Source organism: Triturus cristatus, chromosome 4_2 (genome assembly GCF_964204655.1).
Source record: "Triturus cristatus chromosome 4_2, aTriCri1.1, whole genome shotgun sequence".
In the NCBI taxonomy this organism is placed as follows: domain Eukaryota; kingdom Metazoa; phylum Chordata; class Amphibia; order Caudata; family Salamandridae; genus Triturus; species Triturus cristatus.
In genome coordinates this window covers 373,076,970-373,104,925 of record NC_140586.1, presented here as the reverse complement: position 1 = coordinate 373,104,925, position 27,956 = coordinate 373,076,970, and positions in this window count along the sequence as shown.

Below are 27,956 nucleotides of genomic sequence, written 5' to 3'. Positions count from 1 at the left end.
AGCCTTCAGGGGCCCCAATTTAGCCCAATGCCAATGGATACCTGTGAGATATGGGAGATGCAGGGGCCCTTCAACATATTCTGCAGGGAAGCCCCATCACTTTGTATGAACCCACTGCCTAATACAAGGGATTCAGGTTGGCTACTGAGCACCATTAAGAAATTACTAGCCACTATAGTCCTACATAGAATGTAAATTTCCCTAACGCCCCAAATAAATATGGCAGACATTATCAGAACTCCTGCTATCAGTCTTACTGGTTCTGTGTTGAACACAGTGAAGTGGCAGATGAAGCCAATTGCCACTGCGCTTCTGAATTTATCTAACATTCAACACCACTGGTTACTCAACTCTTCTCCTTGTCCAGTTGAAAGAGCTGTGGCTGAACAGTTGGTTTTGAGTCAATGGCTTCTTACCTCTCTGGTAACCCAGAAGACTGCTCTACAGGTCGGAGGGGAAACACTGGGGTTCCTAGCACTGTTCTCTGAACAACTTAATTCTGAAGAAATTAATTCTTTGTTACAACTTCAGCTGATCTCACTCACAGCTTTGAAGTCCTCTCTTTTCCTATGCAGAAGAAGCCTAAGATATTGCGTACATCAGTATCGCTATTCATTATGCAACTCTTTCCCTCAAGTCTTGCCTTTCAGGTTTTATGGCTGAATGCTGAAATATATCTTTGAACAAAATGTGCCACATTGGACTTTCTGATATTTAGACGTAAATTGCCAAGGGCTACTGCCTTTTACAAGCATGGGTTTCAGGAAATCGTGTCCTCAGTAAAATGGGAATCTCAGCTTGGACCTGCAGATCGACACACTAAATAACTTTTGACAAGTCCAATACTGATTTATTAACCTCTAGTTGAGATTATTTATCCAAATGTCCAAAATCTAATTCGTTGTTCTGTGCATTTTTACACAATCCTCCGTTCTTTGACTAAAACAAACAATTTGATATAGCAAAAATTATCCTGTCTTCAAACATTTCCTGGCGTTGTGGTCTCAGAATACTTTAAGTACATTTCCTAACAAAGGAGGGTGGAGAAAGGGCAGTTATAATCCAACACTTCTTGACCTTTTAGAAGATGGAACTCTGTTTAAGTGTGTTCAATCCGTACTGACAGGTAATGGATATAAAATCAGAACAGGGCTTCAACACAAAATGTCATACTAACCGCAAGATGTTACCACATGATACCAGTAATTACAGGTGCAGAGTTTGAACTTTGTCAATACCCATACAACTGGTAATCCAAGCCAAGAATGAAAAGGTATTTATATCAGGGTGCAACGCTCTGGCTAATAAACAATACCATCAACTGTGCCTGTGTTTGCCAATCTCTTCTTCGTGCACAGAGGAAGAGTGGAATACGGGCTTACTTCGATGACTCCGTGTCAGAGAGAGCAGAACCAGATTAGCCGCTGATATATAGATTGGTGCATGAAATACCATTGCAAATACAGGACACGCTGACGTGGGGTGAGGATTCATCAGTACCTGAGTAGTCAGTTCAGGTAGCAACACCTATGCTGGGACAGCCTGATGTGGAAGCCCAGGAGTCTCTTGCAAGGCGAAAGGGAAGGAGGCGAAATTTCTAGCTCTTATCTTGACGCTCTAGGCCTCCCCTAAGGGCTAAGGCATTCAGGAAGTGACCAAGAGGGATACCAACAAGTTGATCAAGTTGCCTTCTTGGCAGCCTTTTAAGAAATGTTTTCACAATATGGGTGCTTGGAATAGTTTTAAACTGCCTACATGGACCAGTCTATTACTGAAAAGGATATTCTGTGACAAAATGGTAGAGTGAAGGTTGACTGCAGGCACTGATTGAGTGCTGGACATTTTCTATTACCGAAGTATGGGCACCACTGCAACTCCTGACCTGCCATCACTTCTGATAATAAGTGTGGTGCTTCTGAAACTATCAAATTATTGATCTTTGATGACTATTAAGAAGCCATTCTCCTTTCTGTCTGTGACATGAGACCTTGCTCGCTGAAACACTGCTGATGCAGGCACCAAACCAAAAGGCATACACCTAAATGCCCATTTTGGTGTAAGAAAGGACAAAAGTGTTAGGATTTTCATCAAAATCTATCTAGTTGTACAATGCTGACAGCTGGTGTAGACTGCAGCACCCTTCTGATTATGACAATATATATTTGGTAGCAGTGACTATCCACCCACTTACAGCTAACTAGATCCCTTAAATCAACACTATGGGCCTAATTAACAAACTGCACTTTTGAGTTTATTTATTTATTTGTATAGCACCTGAATCGACCCCCGAAGGGGTATTTCTGCGCTTTGGACGGGTGGCAAGGAATGAGGCTAAATTAGAACATCAAAGACAGAAAAGAGTTGTTTTGAGCTGCTTTCTAATTTGTAGATGGTCTGTACATTGTCTTAGATGCAGAGGAAGTTTGTTCCAGTATAGTGCCTTCCCACCCTATCTGGCTTTCTTCACTTGAGGAACCCTTGAGAAGAGACTTAGATCCCGAACGCAGGGACCTAAAAGGCAGATAGGGTGTAAATTTCTTGGAAAGATAGGCGGGGCCAAGTTAAATAAAGCCTTGTGGATGGTACAGCAGACTTTAAACTTAACCTGTGCGCGTATTGGAAGCCAGTGCAGCTGACAGAGAAGAGGGCGGGAAGCAGTCCTAGGAGGAGCATTGAGGACCAATCGTGCCACAGTATTCTGGACTTCCTGCAATCTGCTAAGCGATGACTTATTAGCAGAAATCAACAAGCCATTGCAGTAGTCCAGACGGCTTAATATAAGTGCCTGAGTCAAGGTCTTCCGTGGTGAATCAGGAAGCAAAGGAAAGACTCTGTGTAATAAGCCCAATATGTTAAAACGGGAACCGGCTGTCTGAGCAGCATGCTCCTTCAAAATAAGGGCCTCATCCAGACGGATACCTAAGTCCTTAACCAGGGATTTTGGATCAGGGGAAGCACCAAGATCAGCCGGCCACCAATCCGGAGTCCATAGTAGGGGAGCCTCCCCGAAGAGCAAAATCTCTGTCTTCCCAACATTACATTGGAGGAAGTTACTCTTCATCCAGTTAGAGATAGCTCTCACACAAGAGGAGAAGGTCACCTGCACTGTTGGAGTAAATTTGTCAAATGGAAAAAGCAGCTGTGTATCTTCGGCGTAGGAAATGGGAATGAACCCACACGCCCTAAGGAGGTTGGCCAAGGAAGCTACGTAGATATTAAACAAGGTGGTGCTCAAACAAGAGCCCTGGGGCACTCCCTTGGTTAGTTCCATTGGCGCCGAACGATAAGGGCAAAGGATGATGGTCTGAGATCGAGAAGATAGAAAACTCGCCATCCACTGCAGAGCCGAATCTCTAAGTCCAGCCACCTTCAATCTCCTGAGCAATATCTGGCGTGAAACCGTTTCGAACGCGGCAGATAGGTCCAACAGCACCAGAATCATAGATTGGCCCCTATCTAGGGCCATTCTGATGTTGTCCATGACTGCAAGCAGAGCTGATTCTGTCCTGTATTTGGGCCTAAAGACTGACTGGGAGGAGTCAGCAGCCGGCCTGTTCAACATGGTTGGAAAGATGTTTGTTTATGTGCTTCTCCAGCAGCTTGCTCAGGAAGTGAGGAGCGAAATGGGGCGGAGATTAGAGAAATCCGTTAGCGGAGCCTTGTTGTTCTTGCGATAGGCATGACCTGTGCTGCTTTCCATTCTGATGGGACGTGACCCTCTCTCAATAACTACTGTTAGAGTTCATTTACACTTTAAGTGTACTACTTTTCAGTATTTACAAACTGCACTTTTGTCTTAACTTACACATTTGTAGTAAGTCCAGCACTACACACGGCCAGTCACTGCTACTGCAAGACCCTCCCATAGAAAATAATGGAGGTAGGGACTCAAAATAAAACACTATAAGAAATAATATTAAATGAAATTATTCAAAATAGTTAAAAATATAAATTAATGTTAAAAAATATATACAAAATAGTACGTATTTTATTTAATTATACAATATTTCAATAACCAATGACAAATTAAAAAATATTGTAACAATATATTTTGCAGTTTCTACATCCTCAGATTGCATTCTATCTCAACAAGCCTCTTCCCGCTAAGTTCCTAAAAAACGATTGACCTTGAATTATTGATTGTTCTCTCTCCTTCCTTTTTATCACATTACCCTCTCCTTACCCTTTATCCTATGTCTGCCTTATTGTCCTTGGGTGCAGTTTATTATGTTAGATGTCTGTTTGTCTTTACTCTCTACTATATTTCTGCAACCTGCCCATACATTTCCTCATCACAACTCTCCTTCTGTGTAACTATTCCATGCAGTCTAACAGTATTCATTCCCCTTAGCCTACCTACTCATCACCTTCCTTTTGCATGAACTCACAGTAATGATCACACCTAACTTCTAATAAGCTGAATATATCACAAGAAAATGGAGGCAACGTATGGGACAATGTTTTGAGAGTGCAAGGCGTATCCCTATAACCAACAATATCTAATAACCACTTGCTTAACCATTAATTTGGGGGTCTAGAGTAGTGTACTACCCACGATAAAGTGCCTCAACACCTCGTCAGAGGTAGTAAAGCCATTATAAATGCATTTACATTAAAACGCAATTACAATGTTGGAGTTCACGTTATGATGGCTCTTTGTTAGTGACACCTTACTTTGCCTGCCATCTTGAATCTACATATTATCTCATTATAGGAAGCTCCAAGGGCTTTAACTACTGTTAAAGGCCTCCACAGACCTAAATATCCTGTAGAGAGAGATGGGAAAGGTAGCAAATAGGGAAACAAGTTGTGGATAAGGGCAGTGCCATGTTGATGGCAAGCAGCCCATAGAAGCATTTATCACCATTCATGACTCAGCATTTCAATTTACTAATTTAAAGTGTGGCACTTGATGGGAAAATGTTTAGGAAATACAAATATTACTACCAATTATAAACAATATTTCAGAAGAGTCATGCACGTTAAATGTTTCTCTCAATGTCAATATCAGGGTACGGATGTGTTTCCAACAGTAAATCATTGGTGAGGAGCCTGATGTCCTCACAGGTTAAAAGACGGCTCGGAGCTTGACATGGCTCTTCACCTCCAGCATGGCCTGCTATTAAAACGAGAGCCATTCCTGATTGCAGACTGACCAGCTGACATCAGTGCAATGAAGTGTATAAACAAGCAATCAGAAGTTCAGTGACTGGGATATTTGAGTTATGTGGGCTATGAACCAAATGTGAAGAGTAGCATGGTCGTTTCATCGGAGGAAATTGCCCAGTTTCTGCCAAATTACACATAGAAAACAGAGGTGATGACTGTTCGCTCACACTCTGACAGGAAAAATGACTTTTGGAATCCGGAGATATTCACAGAAGAGTTGTGGTGATGTGTACGGAAGGACCTAATTAGTAATCAATATGATATATATAATACTGATGAATTGTACAGTGTCCAAAAGGTTATAGAGTGAGTAATCCAAATTATATGGCATTTGCCTTTATTGAGAAAGTGAGGTTATGCTCACTTTTGAATTATGTAGCTAGATTATTTATGTAACGGATTGATTTAAGGCCTCGTCTGTATTCTAGTTCTACTCAGAGGGTCTGAAAGCTACAGATATTTTATAAGTTCCATAGATATGGGATGAGCAATTCACTATAGTGATCAGATATTAAATACCTGTCTTGTCTTTAAATATCCACTGCAACCTATAAATGTTAATACGCAGCAGAGTGACAAGTCTAAAAGACACTGACTATTGTCTTTGTTTTATCCCTTTCTATGTTCCCTTTCCCCCAGACTTTCAGGGAGCCTATATATTGCATATGCTTGTTGTTAACTGTGGATGCTGGGAGGTGGGAAATATAAATTGCTCTCACTGTATCCCGACTAGAACGGTAGTGCTTTCTGACAGCTTCCATGGTCGATTGGGTCAAGAGTCTCTAGTCAGGCTGCATGTGAAACATGCTCAGAGGTAAGTGGACAGAGGAACATTTAGCAAGGATTCATAGCACTGTGACAAATGGGACTCAGGTTCCTTTCGGTGTTTAGGAGGAAATGTTTAATTTCCCATGAAAATGTGTACTGTTTCACTGTACACTAAATATGTAAAATTGTGATTAAACTGTATCTCCATATTAACACATGGTGCAATGGTGAGCATTAGTAACTTTAATAAAAAATTGTGAGCCTGGAATCCAAAACTCAGGTTAGTTCTGAGAAATGTGTAATGTTTTTATGATCTTACATCATATTTTGTGACAGCCCGTAATAAGCATCATACTTAGAGCTGCCTTGCTGGCAGATCAAGGGCCCTGGGCACAATAGTTCAATTTTAAGAGGATTAAGCATGTTCTGCTGCAGGAAGAGGATGGGGTTGGAATATCCACAACAATTACCCTACACATACTTGCGTATCCAGGGGCGGGATATTCCCAAAGCTCAACAAAAGGAGGGCACAGACCTTTGCCTGTGTTTGTCAGCAGAAGGTCTATTTTAAGTGCTTGAGAAGGGACTGCCAGGCCACAGTGGTGACGATTGGCTCAGAAAGAGATGTTCCTCAGATTTGGGGAGAGCTGCCACTTTAAATCAGTCCCTAAATGCAGCAGAGTATTTGGACAGGCAGTGTGCTGGCCCCTGGTAAGATGGGAGAGATGATGTGGCACCACTGGGTCGACTGGGTGCACTACAAATCACAAAAAACTCCACCGCCATTTTAAAGTCCCTTCAAAGGCTCAGAAAGTTAAGAAGAATCTTGCAAGAACAGAGGGAAGGCCAGTTTGGCTGATACATCATTATCAGGAGGGTAGTGACATCTGGATTGTACTTTGGATTTTATAGGCTCTCTCCAAGTTTGGTCACCCCAGTTTCTGAGGCTCAGAAGAGTAGACTTGCTTGGTACCCTGAAAAAAGGAGTTCCCAGGACTTCTCTTCAACTAGTTATGTTGTGGATACCCTCCCACAGCACGATTTGAATTTCCTACCTGTTCCAACACAGAAAGTGAAGCAGCAGGGCAGGCAGGAGAGAAAAACAGAGGTCTACCCCATCGAGTTCCAAGAAGCACAGTTATGTGTGCCCAGGAAGCCACTGTACTATGTGGCTCAAAGACTGATTCTTGGCCTTAAGGACTGTGAGGGTGTCCCATGGAGGCAGAGGCACCTGCCATGTGAATAGTCACTGGCCATGTAGGCTAGATCAAAATGGAAAAAAGAAAGAAGAAGAAGAATTGCCTTGTGCGGCAAATGAAACTTCAATGCACCCCATGTCCCAGTGTGCCCGGACAGTCAGGGGCACCTTCACAGTAACTTACACTTATCTAGGGGCACCTTGGAACTTCGACGTGCCCTCACAAGCCACCTTTTGAATAGAGACATTTAGAAATGGTCCAACAGCTGAGATATCAGAGCCCAGGAAGAGCATGACAACCATTGTCAAGTCACTGGGATCTCTTTGCAAGGCCCTGGGAATGCTGACTCTGTATGTGGTGTCATGAGTGGCTGATAGGCAACTTGGGATAAAGAATGAAATGTTTGAGATATAGGCTGGAGAGCGTTTTTTCAGAGATTATAGAGTTTGAGAAAGGAAATTATTTTATATTTGTTGGGGAAGTTGAAATGCTTATGCTTTGAAATTAAACATTCAATGCTAAGGGTTGTGGAGCTCATGTGGAATCCTTTGAAAAAGCCAGGAGGACAAATTTTATTAGTGGCAAGCATAATAGGTTCTACCTCTTGCAGATATTAAACATTTCTGTTTTCAGGGTTAATGTTTGTTGGTGTGCCCTGAGAGACCCAGAGATTCAAATGCTAAAAAATATTACTAGGTCCCCAGTTTGAGGGCCCATAGGATGAGTCTCTAGATTTAGCTCATTAAATGTCTTTCACGGTCAGAAGCGTATAGCAGACTGTCATACTCATTGGATGATGTCATCAGCGATGTTATCAGTGACGCCATCAATAATGCCATTTACCATGTCATGAGTGATGTAATATGTGAGGTAATAAGCAGTGCATGGCAGGGGCCAGTTAGCCCAGTAAACTGTAATGGAAGAATTTCAGTGTTGTTTTTGGTTTTGGTTTAAAACATTTGTAACTGACATTTTCACCTAACAATAACCACTTATGACCTTGTTTTTTAAAGTGAAATTTTCATGTGTTTTATCATTAAGTAAAATATTATTACCACCCTTAAATATACCACCAATTAACCTATTGTTTTTTTTTCAGTGAGTTTCTAGGGTTTTTTAAACATAAAGCAAAATATTACTAACATATCTAATTGTACATCATAGGCCCTTGGCTACAAAAGGATAATTTAGTATGTGGAGGGAGTGAGCTCTCTGTGAAGCACTGTACAGAGAGCATAGCCTATGCTTAGTAGTGGCTTGCCAACATAATTGGACATGGGAGTGTGAAGGTGTGGGCTCTCCATGAAATGCCATGAGAGTGCAGCATGTGCTTAGTAGCGGTTGGGTGCCTGGAAAGAGTGGGCCTTATGCACAGTCTGTGCACTGAGTGTATATAGTGTACATACTAGGCATAGTAGGGGTACTTCCTGCTCCGGCTCCACCCAGAGTTTTGCAAGAGAGATGAAAATTGAGAACATATTATTTACTATTACCATTAAAAACTGTTTTTTTAAAGTTTGACCCTACAGGTTTTCTAACTGTGTTACTTAAAGAAGATCCCTTGACTATTATTGTTTACGAACGGTCAAAGTTTTTACTTTCCTGATCCTGCGGTACTCCCACGAGCGTTCCGCAAGCAGCCCACAAGTGTAATGTCACACACAACAAAGACATTTAATTGGTTCAAACTGATCTCAGTTCATTGATGAGATCTTGTCACCCTTTTAATTTTTAATTTTAATTTCTGGTTACCGGTTTGGTAGGCACAGAGCTTCCTCTGTGCTTACTATTACTTTTTGGGTTTTCAACTTTTTCTGCTGGGTGAACAATGGTTTAAGGTGAGGAGAGAGAGAAGGAGGAGACCGGGGAGCAAGAAGAAGAAACAACACCGCCCAAAAAAGAGTGCTTACTTCTTGCCCTGCCACTTGGCAAAAAAAAGTTTCTTCTCGATTAATCTGCAACATCTGCCAGAAACAATTCTCTAAAGAAACCTCGAAAAAAATAATCCCATGGAACAATGGAAATTTGGCGAAACATGAAGTCTATGCACAACAAACACTTCTCAAGAGCAGAGATGGAATGGACTGCAGGGAGAAGGTTGTGCAAAGTAGTTTTGGTGAGGGACTGACCTGTCCACAAAGACCTCTCTATAGGACAAGGGCTGTGCATAGTAGGGGTTTGAGAGGGATTGACCTGTCCACAAAGACATCTGTGCAAGGCAAAGTCTGCGTATAATAGAGATTTGTTAGGGACTGTCCTATCAACAAAACCCTCTGTGCTTAGTGAAGTATGCATGTAGTAGAGTTTAGTGAGGGACTGGCCTGTCTGAAAAGATTGCTCTACAGAGCAAAGGCTGTGCATAGTAAGGTTTCATGATGGACTGACCTGTCTGCAAAGACCACTGAACACAGCGAAGTCTGTGTGTAGCTGGTTTGTTGAAGGACTGGCCAGTCTGCAAAGTCCTTCGCGACGGGTGAAGGCTGCATATAGTAGGGTTTGGTGAGGTATTAGTCTCATTGCAAACACCTCTGTGGAGGGTGAAGGCGATGTATAGCAGAGTTTTGTGAGGGACTAGCCTGTTCTCAAACATCTCTGTGGAGGACAATGGCTATGCACAGTAGGGTTTTGTAAGGGACTGGCCGATCTGCAAACACCTCTGTGCAGGGGTAAGACTGTGCATGGTAGGGTTTTGTGAGGGACTGATCTCTAGGTAAAGACTTCTTTTTTCAGGGCAAAGGCTTTGTGTAGTTGGGTTTGTTTGGAGCCTGGTCTATCCGTAAAGACCTCTGAGCAGGGTGAAGACAGTGCATAGTAGGGTTTCGGGAGGGACCGGCCTGTTGCAGACTCCTCTAGACAGGGAAAAGGCTGTGGTATTATGGATTAAATGATAAGTGGCCTATAAGCAAAGACGTCTGAACAGGGCGAATAATCTGCACAGTATGGTTTTGTGAGAGACTGGCCTGTCTGCAAAGACCTCACTACAGGGTGAAGGCTGTGCATAGTAACATTTGGTGAGCAACAAGCCTGTCCACAAAGAAAACTGTACAGGGCCATTACTGTGTTTACTCAGGTTTTGTAAGGGCCTGGTCTGTCCACATAGACCTCTGTACAAGGCCAAGGCAGTAAAAGCATACCATCATACTGGGACTTTTAGTTTTTCACTATCTAGTGACACTGTTACGGGAGCCAGAGTGGAGATTTTATATATATATATATATATGCCTTCCTCAGATGCCTGATTTCACCTGATTACACTGCCTCCTTCCTTTGTATGTTCCGCGGCACTCCCATTGGCTAGAGTGCAGCAGGCTCCAATTGATATTACTTGCAGCTGCAGTTCGATGCTGAAGAACCCCAAATCCCAGCATGCATTTCTCCGGTGAGTATCGGATGTGGAGCTGTGTTGTGCTTCTGTAAGCGCTGCTGTGCCCAACAAGGAAGGAGAAGGCTGATTGTTGCCGAGTGTATCTTGTAATGTCGGTGTTCGAGGCTGCCTTAAGTCCCCAACGCCTCTATATATATATATATATATATATATATTTATTTTTTTTTATTTCAAAGGGATGAACAGGACTACCGGACCGGAAGAATTTTAACCTTTGCTCGTAAGTTTGATGTAACTAGAAACAGACTGGCTCAAGGAACCTCCAACACCAACAACAGAGGCAGAAATTTCAGAAGGAGAACAATCCACGAGCACAGAACAAGGAGGCAGAGGCAATATACCTCCTCCTTTTTTCGACGAGTACCAGGTCATGAAGGAGACACGCCAATGACCACCCCAATGAACGCATCCCCCGAAATTGGATCAGGCCCAAAAAAGAAACGCAAAACGAGGAGGGGCAGGAGGGGGAGATGCAACAGTACCTACACCTCTGGTAACACGCAGCAAAGGTGGGAGGAATCGATGGTAAGACAACACAGTCATAAATCTTTCGGATAGAACTTTGACACATGATGAATTGAAGGTACTACAGAAAGGTTTGACATTCTGTCCAACAGCGAAATTTGATTTGGTCCAAACGAGAATAGACCTGTTCAAATACGTAAGGAAATTGAAATTGCAAAAAATCTTTTCATTACATCCAAAGAATGAGAACAGCATGGGGCAACAGACTAATGTGAACAATGAGGAACTATTGGACAATGACTTTGAAACTCTGATGACTATACAATCTTTAGTGTAGTTTGACAATATTCCAAATTCCATCAAAGGTTTAGAAATGGCAGGGGTGCCGCAACAGAGAGATCCGAGTAACCTCAAGCGGAAATCAAAAATACTTCCTTAAACGCCCCATGATGCGATAGATGTTTTCAATGAAGCTGTCCTTGTGGATATACAGAAACTGGCAGAAACATCAAGAGAACAAGAAATAACAAAAAACTCTAACATCACGAGAAAAGAGTGGGAAGCTATTAAATCCCTCAAATGTGATTCTAAAATCGAAATAAAATCCTCAGATAAAGGAGGGAATGTGGTGGTGTTTAATAAGGAACAATATGAACAAGAAGCCCTGAGACAATTAACAGATGGGGACTGCTATGAGACTATATCAAAAACGGAATATGTAAAATGTACCTTGGAGTACCAAAAACTTTTGGAAGGGTGGAGGGATGAAGGGATGCTAAATAAAGGTGAATTTGAATTCCTGCAATGGGAGGCACCCGTCATCCCTACTTTTTACTACCTCCCTAAAATACATAAAGATCTAAAAAATCCCCCTGGGAGACCTATAGTCTCATCAATAGGCAGTCTCTTGGAGAATACCTCTAGATTTATTGACACCTATTGGGCACCACTGGTTAAAGATCTGTCATCATATGGGAGGGATACTCAGGATTTTCTAAGATTGATTGATAACATAACATGGGAACCAGACATGCGTCTAATAACATTAGATGTTATGAACTTATACACGTGCATAGGCCATAGAGACGGCACATCAGCCGTCAACTGGTTCCTGAATAGAAAACCACTGAAGTTCCATCAACATAATCGAATGCTCATGAAAATGATTGAATTCTGCCTTGAAAATAATATCTTTCTATTAGCAGGCAAATTTTATAGACAAATACACGGTACGGCTATGGGCACGTGCTACGCCCCCAGCTACGCAAATCTTTTCGTGGGCTGGTGGGAGAAGCACGTGGCCTGGAGCGAGGCCAATGAATGTTGGATGGACAAAATCATGATATGGGCAAGATATATTGATGATCTCTTTGTCGTTTGGCATGGCGACCGGGCCTCTGCTGATGAAAACGTCGCCACGCTAAACGACAATGGGCTCAATTTAAGATTCACCAGCATTATAGTGAGACCTCGGTAAATTACTTGGATTTGGAGGTCTTTGTAGTACACAATGTTTTACAGACACGGCTCTAAAGGAAGGCAACAGCAGGAAATGCAGTTTTGCATGCAGCCAGTCATCATCCTAGAAGTCTTATACGGAATATACCTTTTGGAGAACTCCTCCGCCTAAAACGTAATTGCTCTGATGGGGCAGACTTTGAAAGGGTGCAAAATGAAGCCATAATAAGATTTCAAGTAAGAGGATATACGAATAGTACCCTAAATCAGGCTGCGGAAAGGGTGCGAGGAATAGATAGGAAAGATCTACTGGTGGATAATGCGAAACGAAAAACTGAAGGCCCCATACGTATGATCACAAATTTTAATGTAAGATCAGGGGAGCTGGTGCATGTGTTTAATAAAAACTGGCACATGCTAAAAACAGATATGCTTTTAAGAAAACACCTTCCTGAACACCCTTCAATAACCTATAGACGCTGTCAGTCACTGGGTGATCATCTTGTTCATAGTCATTTTGAAAAACCTCCTAAAGTTCCAGCAATGAAAAATGTAAAGGGTTTTTATCCATATCTCCGTTGCAAGGCCTGCAAATATAGTAAAAAGAAATTGAACTATAGAGGAAGACCAGATGACTTACGCCCCACAAGAGAAATAACTAAATTCCTCAACTGTAATTCAGACTTCACGGTGTATTGTTTGGAGTGTCCGTGCTCCAAGTGATACATCGGAAGTACAATTCATCCAACAAAGAAACGGGTCCTAGAACACATACGCGCAATAACAAATCAAGATAAAACATATCCCGTGGCGCGCCACTTTGAAACACACCATAATAGTGATAGGGACCTTTTGACATTCTTTTGTTTGGATAGAGTGGAGAGGAAAGAAAGGGGAGGAGACCGAGTGAAAACTCTGAGAGTGTTGGAATCAAAATACATCATAGACCTCCAGACAAAGGACCCCATGGGACTGAACAACGATGAGGAACTTTGGGTTCACTTATAGTGAAGTTTCTTTAACGGAATGATTAGTGAACATATGAAGCAAATAGATGAGAGAATCAACAGTGTTGGTCCACTTCGTTCCGTTTATGTCCGCAAGACCGCATTATGGTATTCCATGATTTTTTAGAAATGACATTTTCAATTGATTTGGTCAACACATGACTAAGCCCATACAGGGCAGGATATATAATAAGGGTATAGATAACAATATATATGACATATATATGTTTAAGAATTTATAGTTGAATGTTGGAAACAATGATAAAATTAGCTATGTTTGCGGTATTGAATGTAATTAGAACTATCCATAGGATAAGGTTACTGCAAAAATTAGCCAAAAAAAGATGCCATATTATATTTATATATTATGTGCAATTTCTTTACCCTTTGAAATTTGTTTTCACACAATAATGGCACTTGCACTTTATTTGTACTCGACCGTTTTTTATGAGATATGTTCTAAAGGAAACATGTTATAAGATGGCCGCCATTGAAGCGAACGAAAAAAGTGAAGTCCATTTTTCATGTCTACTAGGACTCTGTGAGGCTTTACGGTTTAAAATGGTTGATTTGTACATACATATCGAACACTGACGAAGCCAGGTGGCGAAACGCGTTTGATAGAGGGGTACGGGGTCTGTAATAAACCACTGTGGAATCGGAGACTTTGTGTGCTTTCCTCATCCAATACCAAGAATGATGTTGAAGTTTCTGGAATACATATATATATATATATATATATATATATATATATATATATATATATATATATATATATATATATATATATATATATATATATATATATATATATATATATATTTATTATCTACTGGCGGTCACCAGTAGATAGTTATAGTTAGGACCTATTTTCCATAGGAAATCCGCAACATTCTATTCCCAATAAGTCTGGTGCCGGTTGATGAACCCTCGTGAAATTTTCCAAACTCCGCTCCTACCCTGAAAGTTTCGTGGTGATTCGTAAAGCGGGAGCCGAGAAAAAAAGGGGGTCCCAAAACGCGTTTTCCCCATGCAATTTCCCATAGGATCTGTTGTCGCAGCTACAGCCCGAACCGCTGAACGGAATGACACCAAATTTGGCAAAGAGGAAGTCCTCAGTTCAGACTCGTGCCTTTTGCGCAAATGGTGTGAATCTGTTCATTAGTTCCTGAGAAAATTAGGGTAAACAAGTTAGTGATATCTATGGCCGGGGAGGATCCGCGGACCCTACACGCACCGTAACCGCACCCTCCCCGAATCGAGCACGCACCCTCCCGATCGCGCGCTGAATGCTAATTGGCTGTCGAGTGTCTGTCTACAATCGAAACTAGGAACTGTTGGCAGCCATTTTCTGCCTCGGTAGAAGCGAGGCTGAAGAAGCAAGGGGAATAAGTGTGTAAAACATATAAAGGGGGCAGAGTGGAAATACTCTGACCCTCTAGAGGTGCTTAGGGGTCCCAGAAGGACGGATCCTCTCGCGTTGGGTGCGCTGATCCAAGGAAGACATTTTTGAAAAAAGACAAGAAATCACTGGTTGTATGACAACTTTCTACACTGAAAGGAAGGGTGTATATTTCTGTTTTTTAAACGCATGATTCTTATTGGTTAACAAAAACTGATTGTAAGGAACATTATACATGATAAGCTGATATGTTGAAAAGTCAAGCACACTTGCTGTCTTGTTTAGCAACATTGTGTGCTGAACTTGTGACCCGTGTGCTCAGTGCAGTGTTCCATGACCTGTTTCTATGGTAACAGGCAGAAGGCAGATTGGGGGAAGGGTTGAAATGTATTTCATTTGGAAAGGGTTGAAATGTTTAACCAATAGAAATGTGTGTTTGCTTTTGAATTTATGTGTGAAGGATTGTGATTTGATGTTTATGTTTGGAAAATGAAAGGGAAACTTTGCCATTCTTTGTTTTTGGTGCACAGTGCAGAGATTCTGTATAAGAAAATCTGGTGTGTGACTGATACCTGGTGTGTGACTGATATACTTCTTAATCTACAAAACAACTTGAAAGGTGAGTTATTTAATTGTGAGGGGATGTATGTAGACTATTTTGATTTTAATCAGACTAATGTATTTCTCCTGCTAAAGTGTAGGAAGTACTTTTTTTCTCTACAATCTTATTGACAGTGTGTGTGCATGTAGAAACCATTCTGTGATAAGCATTTGTGTTTTTCATGTGTTTGCAGACAGATAACTGTGCTTTTATATTTTGGTAGAATTAGAAGCCATGAATGAATTATGAATTATGAATTTGTGAAATGAGTTATGTTTCTATACTAAAATGTAGTACGCCTTCTAGATGAAGAAATGTGTTTTGGTATAGTGCAAGGGATAGTGTTGTTTGTCTACAATCACACAGTGAGTATGTGTGCATTTGGGAACCACTGTGAGAGAAGCATTTGGTAACATCGTGTATTTGCTGACAGATAACTGTTTTAAAACCTGCCAAGTTGTCAAGTTTTAGTAGCATTAGAAGCTATTCTTTGCTTATGCATTGATAAAAATGAGTCAGGGTTTGACACTGAAGTGCAGTACCATGTACTATTCTCTTCACTGTGCCAGAACTGAAAATTTAAAAGTTTTTCCCAGGCACTGTCCTAGCAGTAGTCTGATGATTTAGTCAGTTTCCAAGTACTCATCTTGTGAACCATACATTACCACATAGACTGCTTCAAATGTCTATGCAGTATGCATGCAGTCTTCTAACATACTATACACTTGTCTTTCACACCTTCAATTCCCTAGTCAGTATCCGTACAGTACAGCAAACATCCTGTCACTCCCTTTGCACTCCTCTAGTGACCCATTCAGTACCAAGTACTAATCCATTCACTGTGTCAAAAGCCAACCACTTATAAATTCACCCAGGCACTCTCCTTGCTGTACTCTAATCAATCCGTCAGTTCCCAAGTACTCATGCAGTGAGCCAGGCCTTAGCACATAGACTGCTTCAAATGCCTATTCACTATGCATACAGGCCTCTAACCACCTACACAGTTGTCTTTCACACCTTCAATTCCCCAGTCAGTATTCATACACTTCTAGCAAACACCCTGTTACTCACCCAGTGTGTCTCCTTATAGTACTGTAATCATTCAGTCAGTTAGCATGTAGTCTTTTAGTGAGGTAGGCTTTAGGGCATGAACTGCTTCAAAGTAGTATGTATTATGCATGTAGTGTTTTAACCATCGTCACACTTGTGGTTCAGGGCTATAGTTTCTTAGTCATTTTTTATATAAAATGTGTTTGTACAGTAATGGAATAGTATAAATTTGAAAGTTATTAATATACATTTATTTGTGATTCTTTTTTACAGATACTGTTTTTCAACGTAAATATAGAGAAATCATGCCAGAAAAAAAAAGAAACTCAGAAAGGCGCAGGAGCAGGAGTGTTTCTAATCCGTTTGCACTCTTCTCATTCAAGATTGTTTGGATGAAGGGTCCTTAGGTGTTTCATCATACTTGCCATGCCGTACGAGTATTTCTTGTTAGGATCCCCTCGTGACAGAACTCTTTTGCAAATCTTGCACATGACCAAGGTGGCATTGGTCTTTGTTTGCCCCTCGGGAAAAGTAAAACATTTCCACACCACTGAAGAAAAACGTTGTGGGCGTGGTGCCTCCTCCAAAAATTCATCCTTAGATTCGGTGAATATTTTAAAGCGACAACATTTACAGTTTTTGTAAGTTAAACTTATAAATTTTTTTTAGCTGTAAGCATTTTATATATCTGTGATTTGTATCTTGTTTTTTTTGCCCGCTGTTAAGTGATGAGTACGATTGAAATCACTATTTTTAGTGAAATTCAATGTATTCTTAGAACAGCAAAAAAGGCAAACCAATTACTTTCTGGAATTTATGCTGTGTTGTAAAAAATGTATTATTACATGTTATAATTTTTTTTTCCTTTTCTTTCACAGATCCAAATTTTAAAATAAGCAATTTATATGAATTTAGATTGCAATCTGAAAAAAATGTATACTATTTTTTATTCCTATTACTGTGAAGGTAAGTTTAACTAAGTCTCAATATGCAGAATGAGGAGGTCTGCAAGAAGCTACAAAGTTGAAACACGTTTCTAAAAACACTCTGTTTATACCTATGTAGTTTTGAAATCTGACCATAATCAGATATCAAGTGACCTGCAAATAAAGAGATTTGAGGGGTTCATAATATTTCCCATTGTACCTATTGAAGGACCACAATCATTTCAATCATTCTTCTTTGAACATCTTTGCAGACAAAACTCTGTGCTTACCTTCTATCATTCGCAAGGAATTTTAAAACCGAAAATATGTCACTTTTTGTAACATAGTTATTGCGCAAGACACTCTTTCATATTTACAAAGAGAGGAAAAGGCACACCAGTTTGCGTTGAAAGGGTGTTCTATAAGTGTTGTGCATGATTGCACTGAATACTCATAGAACAAGGCACATGTCTAGATTTATCAGAAATCATAAATCTCGATATGTGTGTGAATGCTGCACCATTCTAAAATTGGTGTAGGAAAGCACAAGAAGGAGAATTGTTTTAATTTCTCCACATTTTTATATCTTCAATGCATGCTACTATGCTCAGCATACATTGAAAGAGAAAAATGCCTTTACTGATTGTTTTTGTGCAGGAAGGTGTGTCTTCCTGCACAAAAACAAACAGCACATGACACAGATATCCTTGCACTATGGTGCAAGGGTGCCTGTGTCACCACATGGCTGCAGTTTAAGCAGCCGCAGGGCCGGACTGCCTACCGGGCGTTTTGGAATTCCGCCGAGCAGGGGGCTGATTTCACTGCGGTGGGGGCTGATTTCGTTCATGGAGACCTGCGTGTACTTCGAAATAATTAAAGCAAAACGAATTTCGTTCAGTACACGCAGGTCCCCATCAACAAAATAAGCCCCCAGCTCAGCAGCATTCCAAAAAGCCCAGTAGCCAGTCCGGCCCTGAGCAGCCGTGCAGAGAGAAGCATAGATTTGCAATATATTTATGTACATATGTTGCATCCCTGTGCTTCAGAAGTACTACAGCACACTGCAGTTAAAGAGGTTACTGTTTGATGCTGCAGCACTTCCTCATAGTTCTGCACTTATACATTCACCATACGCTACTAATGCATTCATTCAGTCAATTACATACTACACATACATTCATCTAAACTTTCACACACTAACAAAGAAATTTAGCTCTTTTTTTAAACCAGGTAAGTTAGTTCTTACAAGAACTTTTTTTTTTCTTCTTTTTTTGGGGGGGGGGGGTTCCTGAACAGTTTTACATTTTTTGGGGTTTTTCTGCAAAAAAAAACAAAACAGGAGGAACCAAACAATGAACTTCAGGGAACAATAAAAATAAAAAATAGAAAACTAGCAAAAGTGGCTTTCTTGCCGGCGGCAGATCAGATCGATCGACTGCTCACCCTAGCACAAAGTCACCTTGCACTTAGTGCAGAGCACTTTTAAAAATTGAGATTGAGGACGGGTGTCCAAATTTTGGGCTGATGGATGCACTCTTGAAGTGCTCGGCTGCGATGAGGTGGAAGGTGCAGGAGCAGGAGTGTTTCTCATCCGTTTGCACTCTTCTCATGCAAGATTGTTTGGATGAAGGGTCCTTAGGTGCTTCATCATACTAGCCGTGCCGCACGAGAATTTCCTGTTGGTATCCCCTCGCGACAGCACTCTTTTGCAAATCTTGCATGTGACCAAGGTGGCATTGGTCTTATTCTGCCCCTCGGGAAAAGTAAAAAATGTCCACACCATATGAAGAAAAACGTTCTTTGCGTGGTGCCTCCTCCAAAAATTAATCATCAGATGTATGAGGAGATGCAGGTGATGCCTGCTGCCCTGAAGCCATTTTTTGTTGAAAAAAGTTAGAGCTAAGTGTAAACTTAGTCTAAAAAAATCTTCTCTGCAAAGAGATGCTCCTCCAAAGAAGGTCAAAGAAGAATGATTGAATTGGGTGGGGTCTTTCAATAGTTAGAATAGGAAGTGTAGTGAAGCAATCAAATCTCTTTTTTTGCAGGTCACATGGGATCCGCGCACCCTGCACATATGCAGCATGCACCCAGCGCGCATCCGCGAAATTGAATTAAAAAAAATTATAGGATTAGATGTAAAAATATATTAGTTTTAAGACTAGTTTAGAGTTTGTCTTCAGTTAATATTCACATGTAATACATATATATATGTTTTTTTAAATGTTAAATATTTTGTGGGATCCGCGCACCTACCGTGTCCTAGACGCAGATGACGCATCGCAGAAGCGTATAAACGTTGCGTTACGTACATCGAATGTGTCGCGTATAGGCTGGGAGTCACGTACCCAACGCATATCATGTGCGGATGCTATCGCGTAGGGATCGAGAACGGTGCGCATAGGGTGCACAGATCCAAAAACATAGAAAAATAGATATAAAATAAAGTTTTGAACATATAGTTAAAGAAATATTTTTTAAAATATTAAAAAATATGTTTGGAAAACCCAATAAAAACAAATAATATTTTTTAATTTTTAAAAGAATTAATTAAAAAAATAAATTTAAAAAATGGTGATAAAAAAGAATTTCAAAAAAACATAATTAATTAAATTGACGCTGAATTTGAAAAATATAGAAATCCAATGAAAATCATTAAACATGATATCTTTAGAGATAAGTTATAGATAGGAATTAGCATTTTAAAAAACCTTTGAAATTCACTGTAAAAACCAACGGTTTCATGCACGTTATAGTGATGTCATCAGTGATGTCACTGACCATGTCATGAGGGATGTAATATGTGACATCATCAGCAGTGCATTGCAGGGGCGCGAGTTATAGTTAGCTGAACTAACTATAACAGGGGAATTTCGAGGGTTTTGTATGAGGGAAATGTCCAGCTAACTATAACGCCCCTGAAACCTTTGTTTTTTTTAGTGAATTTCTAAGGTTTTTTAAATGCCAATTCCTAACTATAACGCCCCTGAAACGTTTGGTTTTTTCAGTGAATATATATATATATATATATATTACCTACTGGCGGTCACCTGTAGGCAGTTATAGTTAGGACCTATTTTCCACAAGAAAATGCATTTTTTGTTTTCCCAATAACTTTGGCGTCGTTTGACAAATCTTTGCGAAATTTTCAAAACTAGTGGGGTGCTCCGGTCAGCTCCTGTCTTGAAATTTTTGGGGTGATTTGTGAAGTGGGGGCTGAGAAAAAAGGGGGGTCCCAAAACGTGTTTTCCCCATGTTATTTTCCATAGGAAGCTTTAGACACGGTTACAGCCCGAACTGCTGAACGGAATTATACCAAATTTGGCAAAACGGAAGCCCTTGGTTCAGAAAGAGTCCTTTTTGTTAAATGGTGTAAATCCATTCAGTAGTTCCTGAGAAATTCAACAAATAGGAGGTCGGAAAATCAATTACCCATAGGAAACTTTAGACACGGCTACAGCTCGAACTGCTTTTGGCAAAAAGCTAGTGCTTGCTTCAGAAAGCGTCCTTTTTTTTTAAATGGTGTAAATCCGTTCAGTAGTTGCTGAGAAATGCGAGCACGAGATTCACTGTGATTGGCTGCCAACACTTCAAACCAGGAAGTGTTGGCAGCCATCTTGTGACTCGGCAACCGAGTCACAAGAAAACAGTAAAACACAGTGAAAAAAAGAAAAGGGGGCATGGTAGAAACACCCTGACCCCCTAGGCCTGCTCATATGAAAAAAATAAATGTATGGCCCCTCCCGTATATTTAAAAATACTAAAAAAAATAGGGGTCAAAAATTGGAAAAGAGGGGGGCCACACAGCCCCCCTTCTGAAAAAAAACAAAAGAAAAAAAACGGCATCACGCTGGAGGCCCCGCCCACTCCCTGTATCACTCTGCAAATGCGCCCTGTGGCATGTTGTAAGTTGGGAAATTAATTCCCCTTAAATACTGGGGGTCCCTGGGGCCAACTATCCTACCAGGTACCTCCAGTAAGTGCCAGGGAGCTGCGTTGAGAGAGGTGGTCCAAGGCCATGCCCCTTTTTTGGTGGGCTAGTTGGCCCACAGGGACCCTCAGGACTCAAGGGGACTTAATCCCCCAACACGTCACGGGGTGCGTTTGCACAGTGGTGCAGGGAGGGGGCGTGGCCTGATGTGACAAGTGTGCAAACGTGCCCTGTGCAACCCAACAGAGTTGCGTTGCAGAGAGGTGAAAAAAGGGACGTGGCCTCGGACCTCCACTCTGCAACGCAGCTCTGTGGCACTTACTGAAGGTAGCTGGTGGGCTAGTTGGCCCCCAGGGACCCTTAGGATTCAAGGGGACTTAATCCCCCAACTTAAAACGCACCACGGGATGCGTTTGCACACTTGTCACATCAGGCCCCAACTCGTCCGTTCACCACTGGGCAAACAGGCCCTCTGGTGCGTTGTAAGTTGGGGGATTAAGTCCCCTTGAATCCTGAGGTTCCCTGGGGGCCAACTAGCTCACAAGGTACCTCCAGTAAGCGCCACAGAGCTGCATTGCAGAGAGGTGTAAAAAGGGACATGGCCTTGGACCACCTCTTTGCAACGCAGCTCTGTGGCACTTACGGGATGTACCTGGTGGGCTAGTTGGCCCTCAGGGACCCTCAGGATTCAAGGGGAATTAATCGCCCAACTTAAAACCTGCCAGGGGGCGTGTTTGCACAGTGGTGTAGGGAGGGGGCAGGGTTGATATGACATGTGTGTACTTATCCAATCACTCTGCCAAAACCCAAGCACTCATAAATTCACCATGCACTCTCCTTCCAGTACTCTAATCATCCAGTCAGTACCCATGCACTCATGCAATGACCCATGCACTAACACATGCACTGCTACAATACCCTAAGCACTTCTCATGCAGACCTCTAACCACCTACACACTACTGATTCACTCCTCCAATTACCCAGGTAGTACCCATGCACTCTAGAAATCCCTCTGTCACTACCCATGCACTCCTCCAATCACCCAACCAGCACTATGTACTTATCTAATCACTCCGCCAAAACCCAAGCAGTCATAAAATCACCATGCACTGTCCTTGCAGCACTCTAATCATCCAGTCACTACCCATGTACTCATGCAATGACTCAGTCACTAACACATGCACTGCTGTAATCCATTGAGGACTACCTATGAAGTCCAGTAATCTATCTGGTACTACCTATGCAGTCCTCCAATCACCCAGCCAATCCTATGTCCTTATCCAATCACTGCGCCAAAACCCAAGCACTTATAAATTCATCATGCACTCTCCTCACAGTACTCTAATCCTCCAGTCACTACCCATGTAGTCATACAATGATACAGGCACTAACACATGCACTGCTACAATCCTTGTCTGCTACCAATGCAGTCCTCTTACGACCTACACCACAGCTTTCCAAACTTTTCATGTTGGTGACACACCTTTTAGAGAATCTTCAACTAGGGACACGGTAACGCGAGCGAGGCCAAACGACCTCAGGGGGGTCCGGGGGGATTCTCCCCCTGGAAAATGTTGTCAAAATAGTGGCCAAATGGTGCATTTCCAAGCGAATTTGAGAAAGCAGGAAGGTTAATAAAGCAATTGTGAATCTGTTCTAACAAGGACAGTGACTGGCAAAACTGGGTATAAGCAAGGTTAGGTTTGTGCCTGAAACAAGAATATAATCATGCACACATTGACACATGCCCCAGTGATTTACGGCACAAAAAGGGGGGGGGGGTGCATGCACTGCCAACCCTTTCAACCATGCACAAAGTCCACCTGTTGCCTTGCTGTGTATGAGTTATACAAAAATCCGTTCAGGAAGGGGGAATTGTGAGTGATAAAACTATCATTCAACCTATCAGCCGGTCTCTGCGCATTGAACTCAGGTGGGACCGCTTTCCTCATTGCAGCGTGCCAAAAGGCTACAGAAAATAAGACAAGCGATATGTTTTTCCATTCAGTACTTTGAGGTAAAATTAACCGGATATAAGACATAAGGACAAATACTTACATGCCATATAAATTGTAACTATAGGGGACACAACATATCTCCCGAAAACCTTTCATTGCTTTTTAAACTGAACTGAACTGATTTTTAAAAGAAAAAAATAAGATTTGTAATATAACACATACATTCCCAAAACATGTTGTCCTTTATGAGTAACAATATAAATATGTGCAAGAATGAAAAACTTTGAATAAAAACAACAGCACTTACTATTTTATTGAGATGAATGAGGTGGATAGGATGAACACAGCTGGTCAATATTTCGCATTTCGGCACTAAGCATTTTCATGGGTTTCAACATTTGGTTCTCTCTGAGCAATGTTAAATGGTCAACAATCTGGGGGCTGATATCACATTTCAGCAGTCACTTAGCAGTTTTGGAAAACCTTTCAAAATTTCCTCCTTGCGCTTTGCTTTTCCAAATTGCTCTTTTGTCTCTCATAGCACAAGAATTACAAAATTTGAATAAAAACCAACAGCACTTGTCTTACTATTTTAATGAGAAATATGAGGCTGATAGGATGAACACAGCTGGTAAATATTTGGTTGAATTTTTGATAGAAACACTCGCATTTCATCATCAAGCATTTTCAAGTACCCACGTTTCAGTGTCTTTAAGTTTGTCATCGTTGAAAAGGATACTTCACAAATGTATGTAGTAGAAAACTGCAAGAGAATATTTAACGCTTTTTTACCTATGTTTGGATGCATTTTTGTAACACGAATCCAAAAGCTGTCTAAATCACCCTCTGCATGCACCATGAACATACTTCGATCATTTTTTATTTCAGCTAATTCTTCTTCTTCAGTTAGTGAAAAGTTCCCAGTTGCAAGAAATGGATTTCTGATCCAATCATAGTCTTGGATTTCAACATTTGGAAAGTAATGAGAAACTTTCTCTCCGAGCAATGTTAAATGGTCAACAATCAGCAGGCTGATCTCATTTTTCAGCTGGCACTCATCAGTTTTGGAAAACATTTCAAAAGTGCCTTCTTTCACTTTCCTTTCCCAAATTTTTATTTTGTCTCTGAAAGCACAAATTTTATCTACTGCTGTTAAGATATTTTCTCCTATTCCTTGCATACTGGTGTTAATTTTATTCAAATGTTCAAATATGTCAGCAAGATATGCCAATTTTGTGCACCAAAGTTTGTCTTGAATTAGATCGCAGAATTCGTGTTGCTGATTTTCCTCAAAAAGCTTCAGCATCATTTCCCGCAATTCGTATACACGACAAAGCACATGACCTCTTGAGAGCCAACGAACGTCTGTGTGCAGTAGGAGCTTTTTAAACCTTGCCCCCATTTGTTCACAAATATGAGCAAATATTTGTGATTTAAGAGGTCTGCTTTTAATGTAATTGACCATTTGAATCACTTTGTCCATAACTTTTCTTAATTCATTTCCAATGGTTTGCGCGACTAGTGCCTCACGATGTAAAAAGCAATGAGTAAATATGATATTTGCATTTTCTTTCTTTGCCAAAGCTATAAAACCTTTTGTTGAGCCAACCATTGAGGGTGCACCATCCGTGCATATCCCGACACAATTTAACCAGCGCAAATTATTTTCCTTCATGAAGCAATCTAAAGATGTAAATATATCCTCACCTCTAGTTCTCAAGGGAAGTTCTAGGCAACACAGGAATTGCTCAATAATTCTGTCACTATGAATGAAACGTATAAAAACCAGTAATTGAGCTAACCCACTGACATGCGTTGATTCGTCTAATTGCAATGTAAAGACCATATCATCGTCTTGGAAAATATCCTTCATTTCTAACTTAACGTTAGCCGACATATCTTGAATACGTCTTCCAATTGTGTTATCTGCCAAAAGGATTTTATTAACTTCTATCTCAAAGTCTGCCCCAAACATTGTTTGAACAATAGCACAGCAAGATTGCCTTATGGTGGTTTCGGCAACAGTGTGTGGTTCCTTGTTTTTGGCAATTATTTGAGCAACCAAGTAACTTGCCTTTTGAGCTTTCTCTGATGTCTTCATTCTCTTTGTGAATGATGCAGACTTCTTCCTTGTAGATTTAGAAAGCTCAATAAAGTATTCTTCTGGTTTTTCTGACAAATGGCTGTGTTTTGTGGTAAAATGTCGTTTTAACTTATTTGGTACCATACTTTCATTTGCAAGTATTTCCCCACAAACTAAACACTGGGGGCAAGGATGGTTTTCATTACCAGATAATGTGAACCCCAGTTTCATATAAGCTTTGTTATATAAACGAGGATTGGAGATTTTCCCTTTACACTTCTTACGTACTGAGACAGACCGCTCAGTTGATTCTTGGGTACTTTGTTCAATAGCTGCTACATGTTGTTCTTCGCAAACGCCATCTTCACCAGCTTTTTGCTTCCTAATTATAAACTTAACCATTTGGAGTTTCTGTTTGCCTTCCGGGAATATGAAGAAATGTGGAAATTTAGAGATAGGGAGAACATGAGATACGGAGTTTAACATTCTCATGTCTTGCCTACAGTACTCATTCTCTCTAGTATCCTTGAGTAGTAGATAATCATGTGAAATCAGAGCTCCCAGCATAGGGGGGGCAGAAGTAATAACTGCATTGACGGTGGCTCGGACAGACTCAGGATGCCAAGTGAGCTGTCCAGAACCCACAATTATATTCCATCCTTTATCAGAAGGCCCTTACATTTCCATGCCATGGTCTTCCCCGCCAAACTTGATTGCTTACTTTCCTAAAAAAACAATTTATATCTCATTTTTAATCTACCTATTTGAACAGGAAGCAATAAAGAGATAATCACATAAACAACTACATATTCTTTCCGCTATGATCCTGAAGCCTTTTTGACTGAATCAGAGACAGGCAAACTAAATGAGGTAGCAGTGCGGCACGGGGAAAACATGACATTGAAGGTGGAAGAGCCACGCCAACATTGCCCACGGGAAATTCTAATTAAGTTGGAGAACCACGTTTCTGAAACCTCAAAAATGGTTAGGAAATCAAACTATTGCCCGAGCTGTGTTGTCATCTTTCAATAATCTAGTTCTAATCTAGTCAATAATATCAAAGGACTTAAGATTGGTCTAGAAAACAATGAAGCAAACACAAGGAGATGATGGATGGAGCGCTGAAACTTTACAGACACAGACCCCCAGTCACAGATCTGGGTTGAATCCATAATCATTCTTTAGCTCACTGTGCCACCTCAGTTCAGACCCAGCTATATGGCAATGAATTTACACTGGAAGGGTAAGCAGTAAACACAGAGCTGGAATCTCAACCAATTTTGAAAGTCAGAAATATGAACAAAGCATTTACTTAACAGCAACAAAAACAAAAACAGCTTGCTTGAAACGTGACTTTCGGAACGTACAAACAACCAGAGTGCAACACTACCTTGATGGCTAACTGACCAACTCTAGTTTTACAGTTATATACACAAACATCTCAATCCAGCATATAGTAAGGCTCACTTTAGTGCACAAGTAACAGCAGTCATAGGATGGTAAGCATGTAACACGGGTTATTTGAACATGGTTTTTCAAGTGCGCAGCTTTAAAAATGAATGGCTAGATTTGAATTAAAGAAGCCGAACTGAGTCAGCTTGCTTCTGTGACTACATGATCCACATTAATGGAAAAGTATCTTCTGAAATTTGGAGAAGCCTGGTCAGCCCCAGGTCTGTTAGTGTTTGCTAGGCATAAATGTGCATACAAATATGTGACATTTCCAGACTCGAGCACACACTCTCTCACATACACACACTCACATGCACAGATATGACCCAAAGAAGTGAATACCTTACGAATCACTCATTCGGTGTGTCGCAACTGCCCTCATTTTCAAACATTGGCCACTTTACTAGCTGTATAATTAACTAATGGGGGGCAGGCCCGGTTCTAGTGGGTGAACCAGGTGGGCCAGGCCCACCCAAACATGAGCCTGGCCCTGGCAGTGAAGTCTCGAGCACACGCTCTCTCACACACATACACACACTAACACACACACACACACACACATAGAGATGATGCAAAGAAGCGACAACTACACCTCTGAGATTGGAGCCATAGTAGTTCACTAACTAACACCTCTGTCACTTTATTATAACAGGCACAGTGTGGGCATAGCCATATGCAGGAAGAGAAGAGGGGACAAGAGAGGATGGGAGAGATCAGAGAGAGAGCGAGAGGTAAAAGCTTAAGAGGAGAAAATGAGAGACAGAAAATGGATGGATGGAAACAGGGCTGCTTGGAACATATTTACCAGTGCTGTTTTTGGTTCTCAGTCTGGCCTGCTAACTAAAAGAGCATGCTAGGGCACAGATTATATTTGTTTATAGATAGGGTTCTTAAGACTGTGGACCCTGTGGTTCACTGGTTCAGGACCCCCGCCAATGTGTGGTCCGCTCAGTCATCCCTACGCATTTTTATGTATAATAGCATACATGCCAACATTATCCCTGTATCGTACTCCACATGTAGACATATTATACTCATGTCCCCAAAATTAAAGGATCAATAGATGTAGAAAATCAGACATTTTGCATCCAAAACAATTTATAT